This window comes from Oncorhynchus gorbuscha, linkage group LG05 (assembly GCF_021184085.1).
Source record: "Oncorhynchus gorbuscha isolate QuinsamMale2020 ecotype Even-year linkage group LG05, OgorEven_v1.0, whole genome shotgun sequence".
Lineage (NCBI taxonomy): Eukaryota > Metazoa > Chordata > Actinopteri > Salmoniformes > Salmonidae > Oncorhynchus > Oncorhynchus gorbuscha.
The window spans coordinates 93705145-93721611 of NC_060177.1; positions in this window are offsets into that span (position 1 = coordinate 93705145).

Below are 16467 nucleotides of genomic sequence, written 5' to 3' on the forward strand. Positions count from 1 at the left end.
ACCTCTTTAGAGCGGCGACCCTCACCGCAGACCTTGGACTGGGGACCCTAGCAACGGGTTCCGAATGGAAGGGAGACTCTGGAAGCTCCAGAGTGAAGGGCGATTCTGGCAGCTCCTGACTGGTGGGCGGCTCTGACAGCTCCTGACTGGTGGGCAGCTCTGGCAGCTTCTGACTGACCGACAGCTCTGGCAGCTCCTGACAGACGGGCGACTCTAGCAGCGCTGGACAGGAGGGAGACTCTGGCAGTGCTGGACAGGCGGGAGCACCTGGAAGCGCTGGACAGGCGGGACACCTGGAAGCGCTGGACAGGCGGGAGCACCTGGAAGCGCTGGACAGGCGGGAGCACCTGGAGGGAGGAGACGGAGAGACAGCCTGGTGCGGCGAGCTGCCACCGGACGCCAGGTGCGTGGAGGAGGCACCGGATAGACCGGACCGTGGAGGCGCACTGAAGGCCTCGAGCACCGAGCCTGCACAACCCTACCTGGTTGGCTACTCCCCGTAGCCAGGCCAGTGCGGCGAGGTGGAAAAGACGTGGGTTCTAAAAAAACATTACTGGCTCGATTTGTATTTTGTTCTGTAGCTCATCCAATGTAATGTTAGAATCCAGTGGGTTCTGCTCGTCTTCTAATAAGGCTCATTTTAAGTTTAGTAAATGATCATGTACAACGAACAAAAATATACATTCAACATGTTGGTTTCCAACAGCTGGGCCTGTTGAGGACTTGTGAGGCGTCTGTTTCTCAAACTAGACACTCTAATGTACTGGTCCTCTTGCTCAGTTGTGCACCGGGGCCTCCCACTCCTCTTTCTATTCTGGTTAGGGCCAGTTTGTGCTGTTCTGTGAAGGGAGTAGTACACAGCGTTGTATGATATCTTTAATACCTTGTCATTTTTATGTCATTCATATCTCAGAACAAGAATAGATTGAAGAGTTTCAGAAGAAAGTGCCTTGTTTCTTGCCAACAAAAAGGTAAACAATGGGCCTGTAGCAAATGCAGCAAATATGACATTTATTTTTCACATGTAAATAACACTTTTCAGTAGTGTTCAAAAGCATGCCATTCCATGAGCGCATCATTTATTTTTCTACTCAACTCAATGAGCCCAATCAGTCCTCCAATGACAACAAAATCATAAACAACACAGTAGGGCTGGCTAACAAATCCTTCGTTTTGGGGTCATGCTCAGGTAATACTATTTGACTAATCTGTACTTCCATATTTCCAAGTCCTGTGTTCTGTGTTCTGTGTTCTGTGTTCTGTGTTCTGTGTTCTGTGTGGACACCAGGAAGAGTAACGGATGCTTTTGCAACAGCTAATGGGGATCCTAATAAATGACAAGTCCTATTGTTGAAGATCAAGGGGTATAACATTTATTGGAATGACTGTAATTCTGATTTTAATGTAAAGATATAAGTGAATCATATTATTAAATGCAGTAGAAAGCGATGGGTTTAGAAGAAGCCCGCAATAACCCGTAAAGTAAAATGTAACATCCATATATGGACAGAACAATTTCAAGAAAATCGTACACTATTATATAGAGACATTATTGCATGGAACTCCCTTACATCTCACATTGCTCAAATAAACAGCAAACAAACAGATGAAGCAACACCTCGCGGCACAACACCTCTCCCCTATTTGACCTAGATAGTTTCTGTGTATGTATTGATGTGTCGGCTACGTGGGCCTTTTGAATGAAAAAAAATAAATAATTGATGTCGTTCTGTCATTGAGTTGTTCTTGTCTATTAATGTTCTGAATTATGTCATGGTTCCTGTTCTGTGTTCTGTGTTCTGTGTTCTGTGTTCTGTGTTCTGTGTTCTGTGTTCTGTGTTCTGTTCTGTGTGGACACCAGGAAGAGTAACGGATGCTTTTGCAACAGCTAATGGGGATCCTAATAAATTACAAAAAAATAACAATTGACTCAGTACTGGAATCCCTGCATATAGCCATGTTATTACCTGGTACCCCTCCACATCAACTCAGTACTGGTACTCCCTGTATATAGCCATGTTATTACCTGGTACTCCCTGCATATAGCCATGTTATTACCTGGTACCCCTCCACATCAACTCAGTACTGGAATCCCTGTATATAGCCATGTTATTACCTGGTACTCCCTGCATATAGCCATGTTATTACCTGGTACCCCTCCACATCAACTCAGTACTGGTACTCCCTGTATATAACCATGTTATTAGCTGGTACCCCTCCACATCAACTCAGTACTGGTACTCCCTGTATATAGCCATGTTATTAGCTGGTACCCCTCCACATCAACTCAGTACTGGTACTCCCTGTATATAGCCATGTTATTACCTGGTACTCCCTGTATATAGCCGTGTTATTACCTGGTACTCCCTGCATATAGCCATGTTATTACCTGGTACTCCCTGCATATAGCCATGTTATTACCTGGTACTCCCTGTATATAGCCATGTTATTACCTAGTATCTGTATATAGCCATGTTATTACCTGGTACCCCTCCACATCAACTCAGTACTGGTACTCCCTGTATATAACCATGTTATTACCTGGTACTTCCTGTATATAACCATGTTATTACCTGGTACTCCCTGTATATAACCATGTTATTACCTGGTACTTCCTGTATATAACCATGTTATTACCTAGTACTCCCTGTATATAGCCATGTTATTACCTGGTACTCCCTGTATATAACCATGTTATTACCTGGTACTCCCTGTATATAACCATGTTATTACCTGGTACTCCCTGTATATAACCATCTTATTACCTGGTACTCCCTGTATATAACCATCTTATTACCTGGTACTCCCTGTATATAGCCATGTTATTACCTGGTACTCCCTGTATATAGCCATGTTATTACCTGGTACTTCCTGTATATAACCATGTTATTACCTGGTACCCCTCCACATCAACTCAGTACTGGTACTCTCTGTATATAACCATAACAGAGGCTGCCCCAGTGACAGCCACAGTGACAGCCTCTGTTACAGCTCCAGTGACAGCCTCTGTTACAGCCCCAGTGACAGCCTCTGTTACAGCCCCAGGGACAGCCTCTGTTACAGCCCCAGTGACAGCCTCTGTTACAGCCCCAGTGACAGCCTCTGTTACAGCCCCAGTGACAGCCTCTGTTACAGCCCCAGGGACAGCCTCTGTTACAGCCCCAGGGACAGCCACAGTGACAGCCTCTGTTACAGCCCCAGTGACAGCCTCTGTTACAGCCCCAGGGACATCCTCTGTTACAGCCCCAGTGACAGCCTCTGTTACAGCCACAGTGACAGCCTCTGTTACAGCCCCAGGGACAGCCTCTGTTACAGCCCCAGTGACATCCTCTGTTACAGCCACAGTGACAGCCTCTGTTACAGCCACAGTGACAGCCTCTGTTACAGCCCCAGGGACAGCCTCTGTTACAGCCACAGTGACAGTCTCTGGTACCCCTCCAAATCAACTCAGCCATGTTATATAGCCATGTTATTACCTGGTACTCCCTGTATATAGCCATTTAATTACATAGCACCCTGCACATCAACTCAGTACTGGTACCCTGTATATAACCATGTTATTACCTAGTACTCCCTGTATATAACCATGTTATTACCTAGTACTCCCTGTATATAACCATGTTATTACCTAGTACTCCCTGTATATAACCATGTTATTACCTGATACTCCCTGTATATAACCATGTTATTACCTGGTACTCCCTGTATATAGCCATGTTATTACCTGGTACTCCCTGTATATAGCCATGTTATTACCTGGTACTGTGAACCATCAGATCCTCCTCTCCACCCTCTCCGAGTTGGGCATCTCCGGCGCGGCCCACGCTTGGATTGCGTCCTACCTGACAGGTCGCTCCTACCAGGTGGCGTGGCGAGAATCTGTCTCCTCACCACGCGCTCTCACCACTGGTGTCCCCCAGGGCTCTGTTCTAGGCCCTCTCCTATTCTCGCTATACACCAAGTCACTTGGCTCTGTCATAACCTCACATGGTCTCTCCTATCATTGCTATGCAGACGACACACAATTAATCTTCTCCTTTCCCCCTTCTGATGACCAGGTGGCGAATCGCATCTCTGCATGTCTGGCAGACATATCAGTGTGGATGACGGATCACCACCTCAAGCTGAACCTCGGCAAGACTGAACTGCTCTTCCTCCCGGGGAAGGACTGCCCGTTCCATGATCTCGCCATCACGGTTGACAACTCCATTGTGTCCTCCTCCCAAAGCGCTAAGAACCTTGGCGTGATCCTGGACAACACCCTGTCGTTCTCAACCAACATCAAGGCGGTGGCCCGTTCCTGTAGGTTCATGCTCTACAACATCCGCAGAGTACGACCCTGCCTCACATAGGAAGCAGCGCAGGTCCTAATCCAGGCACTTGTCATCTCCCGTCTGGATTACTGCAACTCGCTGTTGGCTGGGCTCCCTGCCTGTGCCATTAAACCCCTTCAACTCATCCAGAACGCCGCAGCCGGTCTGGTGTTCAACCTTCCCAAGTTCTCTCACGTCACCCCGCTCCTCCGTTCTCTCCACTGGCTTCCAGTTGAAGCTCGCATCCGCTACAAGACCATGGTGCTTGCCTACGGAGCTGTGAGGGGAACGGCACCTCAGTACCTCCAGGCTCTGATCAGGCCCTACACCCAAACAAGGGCACTGCGTTCATCCACCTCTGGCCTGCTCGCCTCCCTACCACTGAGGAAGTACAGCTCCCGCTCAGCCTAGTCAAAACTGTTCGCTGCTCTGGCCCCCCAATGGTGGAACAAACTCCCTCACGACACCAGGACAGCGGAGTCAATCACCACCTTCCGGAGACACCTGAAACCCCACCTCTTTAAGGAATACCTAGGATAGGATAAGTAATCCCTCTCACCCTTTAAGATTTAGATGCACTATTGTAAAGTGACTGTTCCACTGGATGTCATAAGGTGAATGCACCAATTTGTAAGTCGCTCTGGATAAGAGCGTCTGCTAAATGACTTAAATGTAATGTAAATGTACTTCCTGTATATAACCATGTTATTACCTAGTATCTGTATACAGCCATCTTATTACCTGGTACTCCCTGTATATAGCCATCTTATTACCTGGTACTCACTGTATATAACCATGGTATTACCTGATCCTCCCTGTATATAACCATGTTATTACCTGATACTTCCTGTATATAGCCATGTTATTACCTGGTACTCCCTGTATATAACCATGTTATTACCTGCTACTTCCTGTATATAGCCATGTTATTACCTGATACTCCTTGTATATAACCATGTTATTGACAGCCTCAGTGACATCCTCTGTTACAGCCCCAGTGACAGCCTCAGTGACAGCCCCAGTGACAGTCTCAGTGACAGCCCCAGTGACAGTCTCAGTGACAGCCCCAGTGACAGTCTCAGTGACAGTCTCTGTTACAGCCCCAGTGACAGCCCCAGTGACAGTCTCAGTGACAGCCCCAGTGACAGCCTCAGTGACAGTCTCTGTTACAGCCCCAGTGACAGTCTCTGTTACAGCACCAGTGACAGCCTCTGTTACAGCCCCAGTGACAGCCTCTGTTACAGCCCCAGTGACAGCCTCAGTGACAGTCTCAGTGACAGCCTCTGTTACAGCCCCAGTGACAGCCTCTGTTACAGCACCAGTGACAGCCTCTGTTACAGCCCCAGTGACAGCCTCTGTTACAGCCCCAGTGACAGCCTCAGTGACAGCCTCTGTTACAGCCCCAGTAACAGCCTCAGTGACAGTCTCTGTTACAGCCCCAGTGACAGCCTCTGTTACAGCCTCAGTGACAGTCTCTGTTACAGCCCCAGTGACAGCCTCAGGGACAGCCTCAGTGACAGTCTCTGTTACAGCCCCAGTGACATCCTCTGTTACAGCCTCAGGGACAGCCTCAGTGACAGTCTCTGTTACAGCACCAGTGACAGCCTCAGTGACAGCCTCTGTTACAGCCCCAGTGACATCCTCAGTGACAGTCACAGTGACAGCCCCAGTGACAGCCTCTGTTACAGTCCCAGTGACAGCCCCAGTGACAGCCTCTGTTACAGCCCCAGTGACAGCCTCTGTTACAGCCTCTTTTACAGCCCAGTGACAGTCTCTGTTACAGCCTCAGTGACAGCCTCTGTTACAGCCCCAGGGACAGCCTCAATGACATCCTCTGTTACAGCCCCAGTGACAGCCTCTGTTACAGCCTCAGTGACAGCCCCAGTGACAGCCTCTGTTACAGCCCCAGTGACAGTCTCTGTTACAGCCTCAGTGACAGTCTCTGTTACAGTCCCAGTGACAGCCCCAGTGACAGCCTCTGTTACAGCCCCAGGGACAGCCTCTGTTACAGCCCCAGTGACAGTCTTTGTTACAGCCTCAGTGACAGCCTCTGTTACAGCCCCAGGGACAGCCCCAGTGGCAGCCTCTGTTACAGCCACAGTGACAGCCCCAGTGACAGCTTCAGTGACAGTCTCTGTTACAGCCCCAGTGACAGCCTCTGTTACAGCCTCTGTTACAGCCCCAGTGACAGCCTCTGTTACAGCCCCAGTGACAGCCTCTGTTACAGCCCCAGGGACAGCCTCTGTTACAGCCCCAGGGACATCCTCAGTGACAGCCTCAGTGACAGTCTCTGTTACAGCCCCAGCGACAGCCTCAGTGACAGTCTCTGTTACAGCCCCAGTGACAGCCTCAGTGACAGCCTCTGTTACAGTCCCAGTGACAGCCCCAGTGACAGCCTAAGTGACAGCCTCAGTAATAGCTTCTTTTACAGCCCCAGGGACAGCCTCAGTGACAGCCTCAGTGACAGCCTCTGTTCCAGGCCCAGTGACAGTCCCAGTGACAGCTATACCAGAGTAGGAAGCTCCTTGTGGGTTGACTAAATGAAACATATTGATGTCCCACTGAGTGCAGTCTTGTTGTTTGGACGAATCCTCTACGGCATTTATCAATAAAGACCCCTGCTCAATGGGGGAGTGGAGGGAAGGAGGGGAGGAGGAGCAAATATCTAATTCCAGCCCAGTTGCCTAAGCAAAGGAGAGAGGGAGACCCAGGCATGAAAAGACCTGCTATTCAATTTGCGCTTGTAAGCATGAATACTCCCCCCCTCTCCCTCCCTCCCTCCTCTCCCTGCACTCAACCCTCAATCCCCCTCCCTCCTCCCCATCTCTCCTCCTCCCCTCTCTCCTTCACCCTCCCTCCCTCCTCCCCCTGTCCTCCACCCTCAATCCCTCCTCCCCCCTTGCCTCTTTCCCTCCCCTGAAATGTACGTGCACGCGTCACAAATTAAAAGGAGGGGTGAGAGAAAGACAGAGAGAGAGGGAGAGAGCAAGTGACAGAGAAAGAGAGAGAGAGAGAGAGAGAGAGAGAGAGAGAGAGAGAGAGAGAGAGAGAGAGAGAGAGAGAGAGAGAGAGAGAGGGGAAGAGGGAGAGAGGTAGAGAGAGAGGGGAAGAGGAAGAGAGAGAGAGACAGAGAAAGAGAAAGAGAAAGAGAAAGAGAAAGAGAAAGAGAAAGAGAAAGAGAAAGAGAAAGAGAAAGAGAAAGAGAAAGAGGGAGAGAGTTCAATTGGATTAAATTGAGAGAGCGAGAGTTGGAGAAAGAGAGAGAGAGATCGTCAGCCTTCAAATGGCTGACATAAGTTACAAGCAGGATGTTAATTCTCCAGGCGGAGTAGGGTGATCATTTAGAGGGCCTCTCACTGTCACCTTGTTGTTCTCTATGTTCTGTTTTCACCAGACATCTGGCCCCCGAGGGGGGAGGACATAGAGGGCCGGCCCTTGAGGGGGGAGGACATAGAGGGCCGGCCCTTGAGGGGGGAGGACATAGAGGACCGGCCCTCGAGAAGAGTGTTTAATGCGAGCTAGATACTACCCTCCTTGATTTAATTCCTTATGATAAGGTTAGGACATATTCTTTCTGGCGTGGTGTGTATGTTTGGGTATGGGCAAATCCTATCTTTAATGGTGGAAGTTGTTAAAATAAGAAACAAGCAGAAGGATATTCTATGCATTCTAAGATTGTGATTTTCTATCAGAATATATTTTTGGCTCTTTAGTTTAATTCTGTCTTAAATATTGTAGCTATAGCAGACATGAAAGGAAAATAAAAATTGGAGCAATGACAGTGGCATCTGGATTGGCGTGCCTGTTGGTGGTCTGGCGTGCCTGTTGCCTGATTCATGGGTGGTCTCTGGTCTGGCGTGCCTGTTGCCTGATACATGGGTGGTCTCTGGTCTGGCGTGCCTGTTGCCTGATACATGGGTGGTCTCTGGTCTGGCGTGCCTGTTGCCTGATTCATGGGTGGTCTCTGGTCTGGCGTGCCTGTTGCGTGATACATGGGTGTTCTCTGGTCTGGCGTGCCTGTTGCCTGATACATGGGTGTTCTCTGCTCTGGCGTGCCTGTTGCCTGATTCATGGGTGGTCTCTGGTCTGGCGTGCCTGTTGCCTGATTCATGGGTGGTCTCTGGTCTGGCGTGCCTGTTGCCTGATACATGGGTGGTCTCTGGTCTGGCGTGCCTGTTGCCTGATACATGGGTGGTCTCTGGTCTGGCGTGCCTGTTGCCTGATACATGGGTGGTCTCTGGTCTGGCGTGCCTGTTGCCTGATACATGGGTGGCCTCTGGTCTGGCGTGACTGTTGGTTGACTGGCGTGACTGTTGGTTGACTGGCGTGACTGTTGGTGGTCTGGCGTGACTGTTGGTGGTCTGGCGTGCCTGTTGGTTGTTTGGCGTGCCTGTTGATGGTCTGGCGTACCTGTTGGTTGTATGGCGTACCTGTTGGTTGTATGGCGTGCCTGTTGGTTGACTGGCGTGCCTGTTGATGGTCTGGCGTACCTGTTGGTTGTTTGGCATGCCTGTTGATGGTCTGGCGTACCGGTTGGTTGACTGGCGTGCCTGTTGATGGTCTGGCGTGCCTGTTGGTGGACTGGCGTGCCTGTTGATGGTCTGGCGTGCCTGTTGGTTGACTGGCGTACCTGTTGATGGTCTGGCGTACCTGTTGATGGTCTGGCGTGCCTGTTGGTTGACTGGCGTACCTGTTGATGGTCTGGCGTACCTGTTGATGGTCAGGCGTGCCTGTTGGTGGTCTGGCGTACCTGTTGGTGGGCTGGCGTGCCTTTTGGTGGTCTGGCGTGACTGTTGGTTGTTTGGCGTGCCTGTTGATGATCTGGCGTGCCTGTTGGTTGACTGGCGTGCCTGTTGATGATCTGGCGTACCTGTTGATGGTCTGGCGTACCTGTTGATGGTCTGGCGTACCTGTTGGTGGTCTGGCGTGCCTGTTGGTTGTTTGGCGTGCCTGTTGATGATCTGGCGTGCCTGTTGATGGTCTGGCGTGCCTGTTGATGGTCTGGCGTGCCTGTTGATGGTCTGGCGTGCCTGTTGGTGGTCTGGCGTACCTGTTGCCTGATACATGGGTGGTCTCTGGTCTGGCGTGCCTGTTGCCTGATACATGGGTGGCCTCTGGTCTGGCGTGCCTGTTGCCTGATACATGGGTGGTCTCTGGTCTGGCGTGCCTGTTGCCTGATACATGGGTGGTCTCTGGTCTGGCGTGCCTGTTGCCTGATACATGGGTGGTCTCTGGTCTGGCGTGCCTGTTGCCTGATACATGGGTGGCCTCTGGTCTGGCGTGCCTGTTGCCTGATACATGGGTGGCCTCTGGTCTGGCGTGCCTGTTGCCTGATACATGGGTGTTCTCTGGTCTGGCGTGCCTGTTGCCTGATACATGGGTGGTCTCTGGTCTGGCATGCCTGTTGCCTGATACATGGGTGGCCTCTGGTCTGGCGTGCCTGTTGCCTGATACATGGGTGGTCTCTGGTCTGGCGTGCCTGTTGCCTGATACATGGGTGGTCTCTGGTCTGGCGTGCCTGTTGCCTGATACATGGGTGGCCGAGCCGGCTTGCTTTTCTGCCTCTCTAACTCCACTGATTGACATAAGTTGACGGTGAAATTGAATTAAGTGTATCACCAGCCTGGGACACAAAGCAAACTGAGGGACTACTAGCAGAGCTCTTGGAAGGACCGAAAACACAAGCCTCTCTTTGTCCAGATCGAACACAACCTCAACACATCTATGGCAGGGTGACTAATGTTCAGCACAGGACCATCGCTCATTCCAACGACTCATCGTGTATCATACTGGAAATTATTTATTTGTTCACCATCAGAACATTTTTTTTTTCATGTCAATTATGAATCATATTAGTGTGTGTTGTCGACTGTCGTCCTTCACAACTCATGTTTTCTCTATGGTGTCCCCACTGGGTCATCTTCATGAGAAAATAACAAATGCTTTTCTCGCATCCCGATCATGAAATATTCTTAGAACCTGATGTCATCACAACAGAGAGTCATCAGGAAGGAACATATTTTAGCAACCAAAAAAAACGCTGAATCCCCACTGTTATCCAATCACCACTCAGGGACTGGCTTCTCTCTGCCTCTGCTTCAGCTCTGTGCAGCACTTGCTGTCGGCATCATTTATTTACTTAGACTATGTTGTGGTGCCTCCAGTCAGCCACCCCCTATTAGGGGGGGGGGGGGGTACTGCTTCCACCAGTGAGAGGGGAACAGTTGTGAAGGGGGACGGGAGGGGAGGAGTAATTAGAGCTTTAAACTCTGACCCCTGTCACCTCCCCTCTCTTTCTCTCCTCCTCCCAATCTGGGACTTCCTCTAGATTCCTCTCCCCTCGTTGTCTCCCCCTCTTCTCTCTATCTCTCCCTCTCTCTCTCCCTCTCTCTCTCTCCCCTCGTTGTCTCCCCCTCTCTCTCTCTCCCTCTCTCCCTCTCTCTCGATCTCTCTCTCTCTCTCCCTCTCTCTCTCTCCCCTCTCTCTCCCCTCTCTCTCTCTCTCTCTCTCTCTCTCTCTCTCTCTCTCTCTCTCTCTCTCTCTCTCTCTCTCTCTCTCTCTCTCTCTCTCTCTCTCTCTCTCTCTCTCCCTCTCCCTCTCTCTCTCTCCCTCTCTCTCGATCTCTCTCTCTCTGGCTCCCTGTCTTATTAGCAACCTCCCAGTGTGTAACTGTAGCCATCTGGGCCTATCAGCAGGCTAACCCTGGGGGCTAACCCCCCCTTACTAACCCCCCAGTGCTTTGTCTTGTGGCCAGCCCTGCCTGGGACTGGGAGTGTCTCTGTGTGATTTATCCAGCCCCCTTCCCAGGGCTAAGTGTGGGATATACCTGTTCACCCCCAACAGGGAAGATGGACACATTGCTGGTGAACAGGGTTCCAAGGGTCCCTGAAGACCAACTGCCCTATAGGATTTAATGGGGCATTATCTGTACAACATAAATCTATCTGGTTAAATTATCCATGTAACAAACATGTGTTTGTTGGTGTTCATTTCAGGTTAAGGTTAGGGTTAGGCATAAGGTTAGGGTTAGAATTGGGGTTAAGGTTAGGGTTAAGATTGGGGTTAAGGTTAGGGTTAAGGTTAGGGTTAAGGTTAAGGTTAAGGTTAAGGTTAAGGTTGGGGTTAAGGTTAGGGTTAAGGTTAAGGTTGGGGTTAAGGTTAGGGTTAAGGTTAAGGTTAGGGTTAAGGTTAGGGTTAAGGTTAGGGTTAAGGTTAAGGTTAAGGTTAGGGTTAAGGTTAGGGTTAAGGTTAGTGTTAAGGTTAGGGTTAAGTTTGGGGTTAAGGTTAGGGTTAAGATTGGGGTTAAGGTTAGGGTTAAGGTTAGGGTTAAGGTTGGGGTTAAGGTTAGGGTTAAGGTTAGGGTTAAGGTTGGGGTTAGCAGTGTGGTTAATAAGGTTAGTGTTAAGGTTAGGGTTAGCAGTGTGGTTAATAAGGTTAGTGTTAAGGTTGAGGTTAAGGTTAGAGTTGGGGTTAAGGTTAGGGTTAAGGTTAGTGTTAAGGTTAGGGTTAGGCATAAGGTTAGCAGTGTGGTTAATAAGGTTAGTGTTAAGGTTGGGGTTAAGTTTAGGGTTAAGGTTAAGGTTAGTGTTAAGGTTAGCAGTGTGGTTAATAAGGTTAGTGTTAAGGTTGGGGTTAAGGTTAGGGTTAAGGTTAAGGTTAGGTTTGGGGTTAGGTTTGGGGTTGGGGTTAGGGTTGGGGTTGGGTTTTGGATTAGGGTTGGGGTTAAGGTTAGGGTTGGGATGTCAAAAATGTTATACATTGATTTGCGTTTTAATGAAGGAAGTAAGTATTTGACCCCCTCTCAATCAGAAAAATTTCTGGCTCCCAGATGACTTTTATACAGGTAACGAGCTGAGATTAGGAGCACACTCTTAAAGGGAGTTCTCCTAATCTCAGTTTGTTACCTGCATAAAAGACACCTGTCCACAGAAGCAATCAATCAATCAGATTCCAAACTCTCCACCATGGCCAAGACCAAAGAGCTCTACAAGGATGTCAGGGACAGGATTGTAGACCTACACAAGGCTGGAATGGGCTACAAGACCATCGCCAAGCAGCTTGGTGAGAAGGTGACAACTGTTGGTGCGATTATTCGCAAATGGAAGAAACACAAAAGAACTGTCAATCTCCCTCGGCCTGGGGCTCCATGCAAGATCTCACCTCGTGGAGTTGCAAGGATCATGAGAACGGTGAGGAATCAGCCCAGAACTACACGGGAGGATCACGGGAGGATCACGGGAGGATCACGGGAGGATCACGGGAGGCAGCTGAGACCATAGATCACCAAGAAAACAATGTGGTAACACATTACGCCGTGAAGGACAGAAATCCATCTTCACAAGGTCCTTTGCCGTTGTTCTGGGAATGACTTGCACCTTTCACATCAAAGTACGTTCATCTCTAGGAGACAGATCGCGTCTCCTTCCTGAGTGGTATGATGGCTGCGTGGTCCCATGGTGTTTATACTTGCATACTATTGTTTGTACAGATGAATATGGTACCTTCAGGCGTCATTTTCTGGAATTTTCCAAGCTGTTTAAAGGATAAAAATATTTATTTTGATTTTCCATTATGTCAAGCAAAGAGGCACTGAGTTTGAAGGTAGGCCTTGAAATACATCCACAGGTACACCTCCAATTTACTCAAATGATGTCAATTAGCCTATCAAAAGCTTCTAAAGCCATGGCATGCTTTTCTGGAATTTTCCAAGCTGTTTGAAGACACAGTCAACTTAGTGTATGTAAACTTCTGACCCACTGGAATTGGTGATACAGTGAAATAATCTGTCTGTAAACAACTGTTGGAAAAATTACTTCTGTCATGCACAAAGTAGATGTCTTAACTGACTTGCCGAAACTATAGTTTGTTAACAAGAAATTTGTGGAGTGGTTGAAAAACGAGTTATATGACTCCAACCTAAGTGTTGGTAAACTTCAGACTTCAACTGTATGTCGTACCAGTCAACGAATTGGACACACCTACTCAAGTGTTTTTCTTCATTTGTACAATTTTCTACATTGTATAATAGTAGTGAAGACATCAAAACTATGAAATAACACATTTGGAATCATGTAGTAACCAAAAAAGTGTTAAACAAATCAAAATATGTTTTAGATTTTACATTCTACAAAGTAGCTCCTTTGCACATTCATGAATAATATTTTTCCAACAGTCTGGAAGGAGTTCCCACATATGCTGAGCACTTGTTGGCTGCTTTTCCTTCACTCTGCGGTCCAACTCATAAATGTACTTTTAACAAGGTGGGACCTTGGGTATCCTAGTGGTTAGAGCGTTGGATTAGGAACCGGGAAGGCTTCAAGTTCAATCCCCCAAGCTGACAAGGTACAAATCTGTCGTTCTGCCCCTGAACAGGCAGTTAACCCACTGTTCCTAGGCTGTCATTGAAAATAATAATTTGTTCTTAACTGACTTGCCTAGTTAAATAAAGATAAAAGGCATACCCGTTAATTTAAATGCATTCCAGGTCATGAAGCTGGTTGAGAGAATGCCAAGAGTGTGCAAAGCTGTCATCATGGCAAAACGTAGCTATTTTGAATAATCTCAAATATAAAATATATTTTGATTTGTTTAACACTTTTTTGATCACTACATGAATAAATATTTGTTATTTCATACTGTTGATGTCTTCACTATTATTCTACAATGTAGAAAACTAGTTTAAAAAATAGTAGATGAGTCGCTGTGTTCAAACTTTTGACTGGTACTGTAGGTAACCATGGTTATCTAAAGCAGAATACTTATAGAACAGCAATGTGAAAACAAAATGAACTCCGTCAAACATACGCTGTAGCCTTGCTCTAACTAGACACATCTTCATTCCGATAACATACTCTTTACTTGTATTTTTTTGGTGACAAATTATGTTTCTGTGTAATATAAATGGAAGTTCAACAGAGAGGAAGTCAAGCCAGGGTCCTATTTCCATAAATTTGCCTAATGCAACAATCTCTCTCAGACAAAGGACAATTTTACCAGCCATTGTTTGGTTTTTACCTTTCATCATAGCTCTCCTGGTTTTCATATAAAAGTATTCTCTGTGTCCCAAATGACACCCTATTCCTTTTATAGTGCACTAATTGTTGACAGGGCTCTGGTGTAAAGTACAGCACTATATCAACAATAGGGTGCTATTTGGCACTCTGGGTTTTTAAAGCCACTCGTGGTCCTGGCAGTCTTTACGGTGCCGGTCAACAACAGTATGCTGTTAGTGGGGTTTAATTTACGGTTTTACATGGTTATAGGGGAGGGGATTGGAAAACAAAAGGTTGACTCCCAAATTGCATCCTATTCCCAACAGTACATAGTGGGCCCAATGGGCCCTGGTCAAAAGTAGTACACTAAGGAATATGGGGTCATTTGGGACACCGACTATGAAATATTCATGATGGGAAGACAAATGGTGTGTAGCAGGGAAGAAGCTGGTGTATTATACATGGGAGGTTGGGATGGGGAGGTTGGGATGGGGTGGCTGGGATGGGGAGGCTGGGACGGAGAGGTTGGGATGGGGAGGCTGGGACGGGGAGGTTGGGATGGGGAGGTTGGGATGGGGAGGCTGGGACGGAGAGGTTGGGATGGGGAGGCTGGGATGGAGAGGTTGGGATGGGGAGGCTGGGACGGGGAGGTTGGGATGGGGAGGCTTGGACGGGGAGGTTGGGATGGGGAGGTTGGGATGGGGAGGTTGCTATGGGGAGGCTGGGATGGGGAGGCTGGGACGGAGAGGTTGGGATGGGGAGGCTGGGACGGGGAGGTTGGGATGGGGAGGTTGGGATGGGGAGGCTGGGACGGGGAGTAGGGACGGGGAGGTTAGGATGGGGAGGTTGGGACGGTGAGGTTGGGATGGGGAGGTTGGGACGGGGAGGTTGGGACGGAGAGGTTGGGATGGGGAGAATGGGATGGGGAGGTTGGGACAGGGAGGTTGGGACGGGGAGGTTTGGACGGGGAGGTTAGGATGGGGAGGTTGAGACTTGGAGGTTGGGATGGGGAGGTTGGGATGGGGAGGCTGGGACGGGGAGTAGGGACAGAGAGGTTAGGATGGGGAGATTGGGATGGGGAGGTTGGGAGGGGGAGGTTGGGACGGTGAGATTAGGATGGGGAGGTGGGGACGGGGAGGTTGGGATGGGAGGTTGGGACGGGGAGGTTGGGACGGAGAGGTTGGGATGGGGAGAATGGGATGGGGAGGTTGGGACAGGGAGGTTGGGACGGGGAGGTTTGGACGGGGAGGCTGAGACGGGGAGTAGGGACGGGGAGGTTGGGACGGGGAGGTTGGGACGGTGAGGTTGGGATGGGGAGGTTAGGATGGGGAGGTTGAGACTTGGAGGTTGGGATGGGGAGGTTGGGATGGGGAGGCTGGGACGGGGAGTAGGGACGGAGAGGTTAGGATGGGGAGATTGGGATGGGGAGGTTGGGACGGTGAGATTAGGATGGGGAGGTGGGGACGGGGAGGTTGGGATGGGAGGTTGGGACGGGGAGGTTAGGATGGGGAGTTTGGGATGGGGAGGTTGGGACTGGGAGGTTGGGACAGGGAGTAGGGACGGTGAGGTCGGGATGGGGAGGTTGGGACGGGGAGGTTAGGAGGTGGAGGTTGGGATGGGGAGGTTGGGATGGGGAGGTTAGGATGGGGAGGTTGGGATGGGGAAGTTGTGATGGGGAGGTTGGGATGGTGAGGTTGGAATGGGGAGGTTAGGATGGGGAGGTTGGGATGGGGAGGTTGGGATGGGGAGGTTGGGATGGGGAGGTTGTGATGGGGAGGTTGGGATGGTGAGGTTGGGATGGGGAGGTTAGGATGGGGAGGTTGGGATGGGGAGGTTGAGACGTGGAGGTCGGGATGGGGAAGTCGGGATGGGGAGGTTGGGACGGGGAGGTTAGGATGGGGAGGTTGGGATGGGGAGGTTGGGACGGGGAGGTTGGGATGGGGAGGTTGGAATGGGGAGGTTAGGATGGGGAGGTTGGGATGGGGAGGTTGGAATGGGGAGGTTAGGATGGGGATGTTGGGATGGGGAGGTTGGGATGGGGAGTTTGTGATGGGGAGGTTGGGATGGGGAGGTTAGGATGGTGAGGTTGGGATGGGGAGGTTGGGATGGGAGCTTGTAATTTAATTACAGGGTGTGTAGGGAACACAGCTCAGACATAGGGC